This window comes from Capra hircus, chromosome 19, assembly GCF_001704415.2.
Source record: "Capra hircus breed San Clemente chromosome 19, ASM170441v1, whole genome shotgun sequence".
In the NCBI taxonomy this organism is placed as follows: Eukaryota; Metazoa; Chordata; class Mammalia; order Artiodactyla; family Bovidae; genus Capra; species Capra hircus.
Window position 1 is genome coordinate 44,478,019 of NC_030826.1, and position 9,394 is coordinate 44,487,412.

Here is a 9,394-nt window from a genome sequence, read left to right on the forward strand (position 1 = left end):
AAATCCCTCAGCATGTCTTTTTTGTAGGAGGGACTCAAGTTAGTCCGTAACGGTGGGTTTGCTGGGCACCATGCCAGGCGTTGGGCATAGCACAGTGAGCTGGATGGACACAGCCCCTGCCCTCATGGCACTTACCTTCTCGTGTGCTCTTTATTTTGACCTATAGCTTCTTTTTCCTCTTTAAATATTCATTTACTTTTTGGCTCCATCAAGTCTTATTTGCAGCACGTGGAATGTCCTTCACAGCGCGTGGGTTTCTCTCTAGTTGCAGTGTGTGAGTTTCACAGCTTTTGGGCTCTGTGGTTCGTGGCACACAGGGTTAGCTGCCCTGCAGCATGTGAGATCTTAGTTCCCCAACCAGAGATTGAACCCGCATCCCCTGTCCTGGAAGATGGACTGTCAACCACTGGACCACCAGGGCAGTCCCGACCTATAGCTTCTTATCTACTACTGCCTTGTGTTGACGAAGCACGCTGGTGTGTTCAAAGCACTCTCGTTCACATGAGTTTATTTGGGTGATATGATGAGGTTCCCATTTCACAGATGGGGAGACTGAGTTTTGGAGTGACTTGCTCAGGGTCCTGTGATTAAGCAATGATAACCCAAGTAATAACAATATCCAGCATGCGCTAGATTCCAACCAGTTTGAGCATCACACGCTACATCACACACTTGATCCCCTTGGGCATTTCTCAGGATGAGAAAACTGAAGTAAGTTACCCAATGTCATGGGCTGATAAGAGGTTGCACTGGGACTTGAACCCAGATGATCCAGTTCCAGCATCCATGCCCTTAGCCACCACCACGTGGCTTACGACAGGAAGACACCACCTTGTGCCTTTTTCTCTACCCTCTGCCATCAGGTCAAACCTGATAACTCAGTGTGCCCTCCACACCTAGCAGAGGGCAAGTCACCTCTTTGCTCTTCTTTTTATTTTTATTGTTTTGGCTGTGCTGGGTCTTCCTTGCTGCATGGGCTTTCCTCTAGTTGCAGAGAGTGGGGACTGCTCTCTAGTTGAGGTGTGCGGGCTTCCCATTGCGGCGGCTTCTCTTGCTGCAGAGCACCGGTTGTAGGGCAGAAGGGCTTCGGTAGCTGTGGCACGTGGGCTCAGTACTTGTGGCTCCCAGGCTCTGGAGCACAGACTAACCAATTGTGGTGCATGGGCTTAGTTGCTTCAAGGCATGTGGGATCTTCCTGGACCAGGGATCTAATCCGTCTGTCCTGCACTGGTGGTCTGACTCTTCACCACTAAACCACCAGGGAAGCCCTGCTCTTTTTTTTTCGCCAGGAACACAGCATGTAGGATCTAGTTCCCAACTCTGCATTGGGAATGCAGAGTCTTAGCCACTGGCCCACCAGGAAGTCCCTCTTTGTTCTTTATTGAATGCCTCTAAATCTCCTTCTCCCTTTCTTTTTCCTTTCTGTTCCTCTCACTCTGGACACAGTTGCTTTTTTAAATGTTCAATTTATTATATCATATTTTAGACATGAAACAAACACCTCATCACTCAGTTAAAGAAATAACAGTACTGCTGTTATTGTTGAAGCCCCAGCAGCAATTGTTCCCCAATTTCATTCCACACCCTAAAGGGAACCAGGGTCCTAGATTGATGACAGTCATTTCCACACATCTTTAGAAATGTGACTTTGCTTTTGACTGACAGTAAGGAATTTTTGAGCTTGATTCTTGACAAGGAAACATAGCAGGGGGTGGGGATCAAGGTGGCGGTGTAGCTTGAGCTGACTCTCTTTTGAAAATACATTCCCATGAAATATTTCAGACACAGAAAGGCATATAGGATGATAGAATGAACTTCCTCCTTAGGAAATAAAACATTACAAAGAGTCCCCAGGGTATTCCTCCCTGATGGCATTCTCCAAGATGAACCACCCACCTGCTTTTAGGGCTTATCATCTGGAGCTGAATCTTGCAGGGGGATTGGAGGTTTGCAGTCAGGTGAGGGTAGGAAAGGGCTTCACTTTCAGAGAGAACAGCAGGGCAAAGGCTTAGAGGAAGGAGCTTGGGGAGGTAGATGAGCAGCCAGCCCCGCCCTCCTGGAGACCTCACTTCCATATTTCCCTGAGTGTGTGTATGTATGTGTGTTTGTTGCTCAATCGTGTCCAGTTCTCTGCTACCTTATGAACTGAAGCCTGACTCTGTCTATGGAATTCTCCAGACAAGAATACTGGAGTGATATTTCCCTGTAGCACTGCCCTAATTACGTGGACTCGCAAAGAGATGTTGGGCTTCCCTGGCAGCTTAATGGTAAAGAATCCACCAACCAATGCAAGGAGACACAGGAGACTTGAGTTCAATCCCTGGGTCAGGAGGATCCCCCGGAGGTGGGCATGGCAACCCACTTCAGTATTCTTGCCTGGAGAATCCCATGAACAGAGGAGCCTGGCAGACTACATTCCACGGGGTTGCAGAGTTGAACATGACTAAGTACGCATGCACAATGAGCTGTTAGCTTCGTTCTGAGACCCTAAGGGTAGCAACCCTCTTAGTCACCTCTGTCACCCCAGCATCTAACACTGGCTGGCGCAAATGGGGATTTTATTAAATGTATTTATCTAGGCCGTGCCACAGGTCTTTGAGATCTCAATTCCCTGGCCAGGGATTGAACCTGGGCTGTAGCAGTTAAAGCCCAGAATCATAACACTAACCCACCAGGGAACTTCCTATTGAATTTAAATTGGTAAATGGGGGACTTTCCTGGTGGTCCAGTGGCTTAGACTTTATGGTCTTAATGCAGGGGGCTTGAGTCTGATCACAGGTCAGGGACCTAGATTCCACATGCCACAACTAAAGATAACTTCACAGCCATGTAAATAAACAGTATTTTAAAATATATATATATATATACCTTAAAAATAAATTCTTAGAAACAAGGAAAAAAAATTGGCAAATGAGTGAATTAGTAACGATTAATGGATCGCAGCCTGCCTTGGTGCAGGATATTGGTGGCGAGAGGAAAGTCTGAATGAGAGTCCTCGAGAATGGTCATTTTTTTCCCCCATCAAGTACGGCCTGGCACCATCTTCATCCATGCCACCAAGCAGACACCTTGCTGGCAGGCATGTCAGTGGGGGTGGGGTGGGGTGCACCTCTGCTGTGCAGACAGATGTGTGATAATGGGATAGATGCCCAGACAGGCTTCTCCCAGCTCCAGCCACCGCCAGTGTCACTCACAACTCCTCAAAAACGGTTCACTCGGGAGGTGAGTGAGTAATCAGCCTTCCACGAGAGCAGGTAGGACATATTTATTTTCCTTAAAAACCACCCTGATGAAATTCTGTGAAACCACCCGCTGAAACTCTGCTGATGACAGCAGAGGCAGCCCCTTGTTTGCACTCCTAGAAGCCCCTCTCAGGGCTGGGCACGCTTCGGTGGGTTTGGAGTGGTGAGAAGAGCTGTTCTCAGAGGCTGCACCCCACACAGAGCCTCACAAACAGATAAAATGCATCTGCAATTAGTGTCGTCTCTTCACAGACAAAGAATTCATGTGCTGAAGGCTGTTTGTTTATTCTCTTGCACTCATCAGCTATGTCCCACAATCCTGTTATCAAACCTTGCCTTAGAAAGTCCCCTTTTTCTGTTCCATGGAGAGAACACATGATCTAATAAAAAAAAAAAAAAGAATTGAGCAATCATATAGATACATCTTAGAAGGTTTTGGATAAACAGCAGGTTATTAAACGACATTGGCAGCATGACTTGTAGAAATATAGGCCACCAGATTCTGAATTTGCAGAGTTCCAATTGATGAAGTCATTTTGTTCCTTCTGTGTACCCGGTAATTCAGTAATTCTGTAATTCAACTCAGATCAGAGGGTGCTGAGTGAGGCTGGGGCTTCTCTTATTTCTGTTCCTTCCCAGCCTCCCCCTACTGGCAGGGGATGGGATAGGGTCGGGGGGTCGAGGGTGGGAAGCAGTGTGTCTGGTGTGCCCTGGTCTTGGGATTTGGTGTGGGGAAACCTGACATTCAACTCTGGCTCCAGCACTTTTCCTGGTCAAGAGATCTTTCATTCACTAAACATTTGCTGAGTGCCAGGCACTAGATTGGAACCGGAAAGACAAAGATAAATAAGACACAGTTTCTCCCCTCTCATTTTTCTTTTTGTGTTTTAATGCTGAGGAGTACTTTTAGATATGCCAGGCAATCAGAAAAGTATAAAGTTACAGAATAATAAAATGAACACCCCTGACAGGAATCATGTAGCTTCAGAGACTTCCTTGGTGATCCAGTGGCTAAGACTTCATGCTCCCAATGCAGGGGGCCCAGGTTTGATCCTTGGTTAGGGAACCAGATCCCACATGCCACGACTAAGAAGTTCAAATACCTCAACTAAAGATCCTGCCTGCACCTTGCAAGGAAGATGGAACATCCTGCGTGCTGCAACTAAGACTCGGCACAGCCAGATAAATGAATACGTGTTGAAGTCCCTTATGCATACCCGAGGCCCCTCTCTCCCCCTACAGTGGAACTTCTATTCTGCATTTGGGGTTTATCATCTCTTGCATGTCTATTATTTGTGTGACCTGGGTGCATGTGTGTGTGTGTGTGTGTGTGTGTGTGTGCTAAGTTGCTTCAGTTGTGTCTAACTCTTTACAACCCTATGGACTGTAGCCCACCAGGCTCCTCTGTCCCTGGGATGCTCCAGGCAAGAATACTGGAGTGGGTTGCCATTCCCTCCCCCGGGGATCCTCCCAACCCAGGGATCCAACCCGAATCTTTTCTCTCTCCTGCATTGGCAGGTGGGTTCTTTACCACCAGCGCCGCCTGGGAAGCCCCATGTGACCTGGGTATGTATGCTTAAACAAACTGCAATCTTAGGCACTTTTAAAATTTCTATGAATCGTACGACCCAGATCTTTTCAAAACATGGTCTTTGTGCAAAAAAAAAAAAAAAATGTATTCAGATTTATTGATGTGATACAAGTAGCTCAATTCATTTGTATTTTTTATCTTCGTGTATATTTTTATTGGGGCTTCCCTGGTGGCTCAGTGGAAAGAACCTGCCTGCCAGTGCAGGAGACTTGGGTTTGATCCCTGAGAAGGAAGATCCCCTGGAGAAGGAAATGGCGACCCACTCCAGTATTCCTGCCTGGGAAATCCCATGGACAGGGGAGCCTGGTGGGCTAGTTGATGGGGTCACAAAAGAGTCAGAGGCGGCTTATCGACTAAAACAACAACAATACTTTTTATTGAAGTATAACATTTATACAAACAGGTGCATAAATCATAAGTGTACAGCTTAATGAATTCTTGCAAGGTAAAACACACCTGTGTAACTATACTCAGTAAAGAAACAGAACACTACCAGCACCCTAGAACTCCTCAAGCCTCGCTTCTAATCACCAAGGGCACATCTCTGACCTCTACTGTAGATGAGTCAGCTGTTTCAGGATGTTCTGTGAAAACAAACATGCTGTGTGTACCTCTTTTGTGCTCAGTTTCTTTCCATCAACATTATGTCTGTGAGATTTGTCTATGTTGCTATGAGGAGCAGGTGTTAATTCTTTTTCACTCCTGTATAGTATTCCACTGCACAAATATCCTAAAATGCATGAATTCAGGAATTCATTCTGATGCTGCTGGACATTTGGGTTGTTTCCTGTTTGGGGTGGATTATGATGAGGGTTTCTCTGGAGATTATTTTACAAATCTTTTAGTGCCCATGCACACACATTCCTCTGTATGTATCTCAGATCGGAATTGCTGAGTCATGTTGCATGCGTATAATTAGCATAATTGCTAAATGGTTTTCCACCCCTAGCAAGTATGAGTCCCTTTGCTCCACATCCTTGGCCAGCAGTCCGTATCTGCTCTTTTAATTTTAGCCCTTCTGGTGGGGCTGGGCTTCCTTTTTTTAAGCTAAATTTACTGTGTTAAGAAATTAAAGAGGGACTTCCCTTGTGCTCTGTTGGTAAAGAATCCATCTGCAGTGTGGGAGACCTGGGTTCGATTCCTGGGTTGGGAAGATCCCCTGGAGAAGGGAAAGGCTACCCACTCCAGTATTCTGGCCTGGAGAATTCCAGACTGTATATAGTCCATGGGGTGGAAAAGAGTCAGACACGACTGAGTGACTTTCACTCTTTCACTTTCACTTTCTTTGGTGGTCCAGTGGCTAAGACTCTGTGCTCCTAATGCTTGGGTGTTGGGTTCGATCCCTGGTCAGGGAACTAGATCCCACATACTGCAGCTAAGAGTTTACATACCTCAACTAAAGATCCTGCATACCATGACTAAGACCCAGCTCAGTCAAATAAATAAACAGGTAAATAAGTAAATGAAGGAATTTCCTCAAGGCCACACAGAGTGAGGACTAGAGCACAGCCCTCAGGTTTCACTGTCGTCAGTCAAGTGGTCTGGAACCCAGTTTCTTGGGGGAGGGGGCCCATGAAGACAACTACATTAACTGAGACATCTTGTGAGGTGTAAGGGTGACCCCAAAGCTGATCACTGAGAGTGTCAGGAAGAATAAGAGGACCACTGGATTGAGGTGGATCCCTGGACAAGCCAATTTACAGTAATAGTGCTGGTCTCTAGTGGTCCTAGTTAGGATTCTTTTCCTAGTGAGGATTTAAAGTGCTGGGATTAGATAAACCTCCTTGTACTTCGCACAGGGCTGGTGCTCAGTGAAGAGCTGTTGAAGGCCTTAGTGAACACATAGGATTCAGAGAGCTTTTTTTTTAAGAGCTCAAATTTATTTATTTTAAATTTTATTTATTATTTTTATTTGGAGGATAATTGCTTTACAATATGGTGTTAGTTTCTGCTGTACAACAACCTGAATCAGCTATAAGTATATGTATATTCCCCTCCCTCCCTCCCATCCCCCCAGGAGACAGAGATCTTCACGCAATTAAATGGTCCTTCCTGCAGCCAGAGGGATGGACCAAACCCTCTCTAAACCCCTTTCACCCCCAGTCTGGGAAGGCCAGGGAACAGCTGGAGTAAAGGGCCAGCTTCACCTCCCAGGCAGGGAAAGACGCCCCTACCTTCACCCTAACCCCCTCCACGCAGAAGGGCTGTGAGAGCAACTCCTTTCCACACAGGAAAAAATAAACTCATTGGCATCTCCCCACCCCCTCACCACCCGGTCAACCCCTCTCCATCCCCACCCTGATCCCTGGACTCAGCCGAAGGAGCTGGAGTCTAGGAAAAACAACTCCTGGAGAAAGGCCCAGGGCAGCTGGGGGTGGGCTGAGGGGTGTGCGCGTCAGTTTTGAAAGCCCTGGGGCCGCTCTAAGAGGAGGGGAGTGAAAGGGGGAGGGGAGGAGGAGTGGGAGATGCAGCAGAGAAAAGGGGAGGATTAATTTGCTACTCGGACACCAAGGCCAAGGACTGAAGCCTTTTCCTGCTTATCCCCTCCCCTCCTCCACCAGGCGTCATCCAAGGGAGTTGCCTAGGGACATCCAAGGTGGGGGAGGGGTTGCGGGGAAGCTGAGGGCCCGGGAGTGGGACGTGCAAGGGTGTTTGAGGAGCAAGGATGTGCGAGGCTGCTTACAGACCCCAGTGGGCTGCGTTCTGGAAGACACCCCGTGAATGACCCTCTCCAGGTCCCGCCTGAGCCCCTGCAAGGGTTCTGCCAGCGCCGGCTCAACAGCGGCACCTGCTGTCCGGGGCCCTCCCTGCGGGGCGGAGCGGGAGCTCCGCCCTGGGAGCCCAGCGGGTGAGTCACTCCTGGCTGGATTGGCGACCGAGCGCCCCAGCTGTCGGGTCAGAAAATGTCGAGGGCCGAGGCGTGTCCCCCAGCGGCGGGCCTCGTCCCTTCGGGTCGCCGTCCCCGCCCCTAATGCTGCCCTGCACACACAGGACGCCGGCCGAGGGTCCTCTGTGGGCCGGCCGTGGGCCAGCCCAAGTCCAGCGCAGGGGGGAAAAGAAGGATCATAACTTCAAGGCTCCTGGTTTGGGTAGAGTTCTTTTGTTTTCTAAAACTTTTTATTTGGAAAAAGTTATCAGCTTACAGAAGAGTTCCAATAAGATGCAGAGATCCTCCATATACCCCTTATACAGATTCACCAGATGTTAAAATTTTGTCCCCTTTGCTCTGTCTCTTATTCTTTATCAAATATATGTTTAATATTTATTTACTTGTTTATTCCTTGAATGGAGAGTAGTAACCCTCCTACCCCGTTTACCTGTACACACTTTAGTGGGTATTTGCTAAGAACAAGGACATTGTCTTGCATAAACACTCTTTTCAACGTTGGGAAATTTCAAATTGATAACAATACTTTCATCTAATTTACTGTGCGTATTTCAGTTTTGCCAGTTGATTCCATAGGGTCTTTTAGAGCATCCCCCCGCCCCGCCCCTGTACAATCCAAACCAAGATCACAGATTGCATTTAATTGTCACGTTTCTTAGGCTTCTTTAATCGGGAACAATTCCTTGTCTTTTTCTTTTTTTTCATGACATTTTTTCAGAGTAGACTCCACTGCCTTTTCTTCTTTTAATTGAGTGTCCTCATTCGGGGTTTGTCTAGTGTTTTCTTATGAATAGATTCAGGCTAAACAACTTGGGAAGGAATACCGCATAAGCAATGTTTTATGTTCTTGAGGTGGGATTTTCTACTTTAAGGAGTTCATGGAAAGCCTGAAGCTCCAAGGATTAACCCATGGATTATCTGTAAAGGGCTTCCTTGGTGGCTCAGTGGTAAAAGAATCCGCCTACCAATGCAGGAGACACAGGAGATGTCGGTTTGATCCCTGGGTGGGGAAGATCACCTGGAAAAGGAAATGGCAACTCACTGCAGTGTTCTTGCCTAGGAAATCCCATGGACGGAGAAGCCTGGCAGGCTACAGTCCATGGGGGTCACAAACAGCTGGACATGACTTAGGGACAACACCATATCTGTAAAAAGTTGAAGCGGATTTTCAATACAAGTTAAGAATGGGACCAGTAGGTAAAGAATCTGTGGTAAAGAATCTGCCTAATGCAGAAGACATGGGTTCAGATCCAGGAGGATCCCACGCGCGGAGGAGCAACTAAGCCCATTCACAATTACTGAGCCTGTGCTCTAGAGGCCACGAACTGCAAGAGAAGCCACCGCAATGAGAATCTTGAGCACCACAACGAAGAGTAGCCCCTTTCCTTGACAACACAACCAAAAATAAAAAAATAAAATTATTTTTTAGAAAAGAATGGCATCACTAATTATGTGTCTGTTTTCTGTCTGCTGATGGCTGGCTTAGATTTTGACTCTCTGTTCTCCCCTTCTGTCCCTCCTGCTGCCAAACTTGCCCTTGAAAGCATCTGTTGAAAGCATTATTCTATTTGAAGGTCACCAGGGACACCCCGATTGCCCAACTCAGTCGTCTTCATAGTCCTTGCCCTTTTGACCTCCTCCCAGGCCCTCCTTCCTGAAACCTCCTAGGCTCTG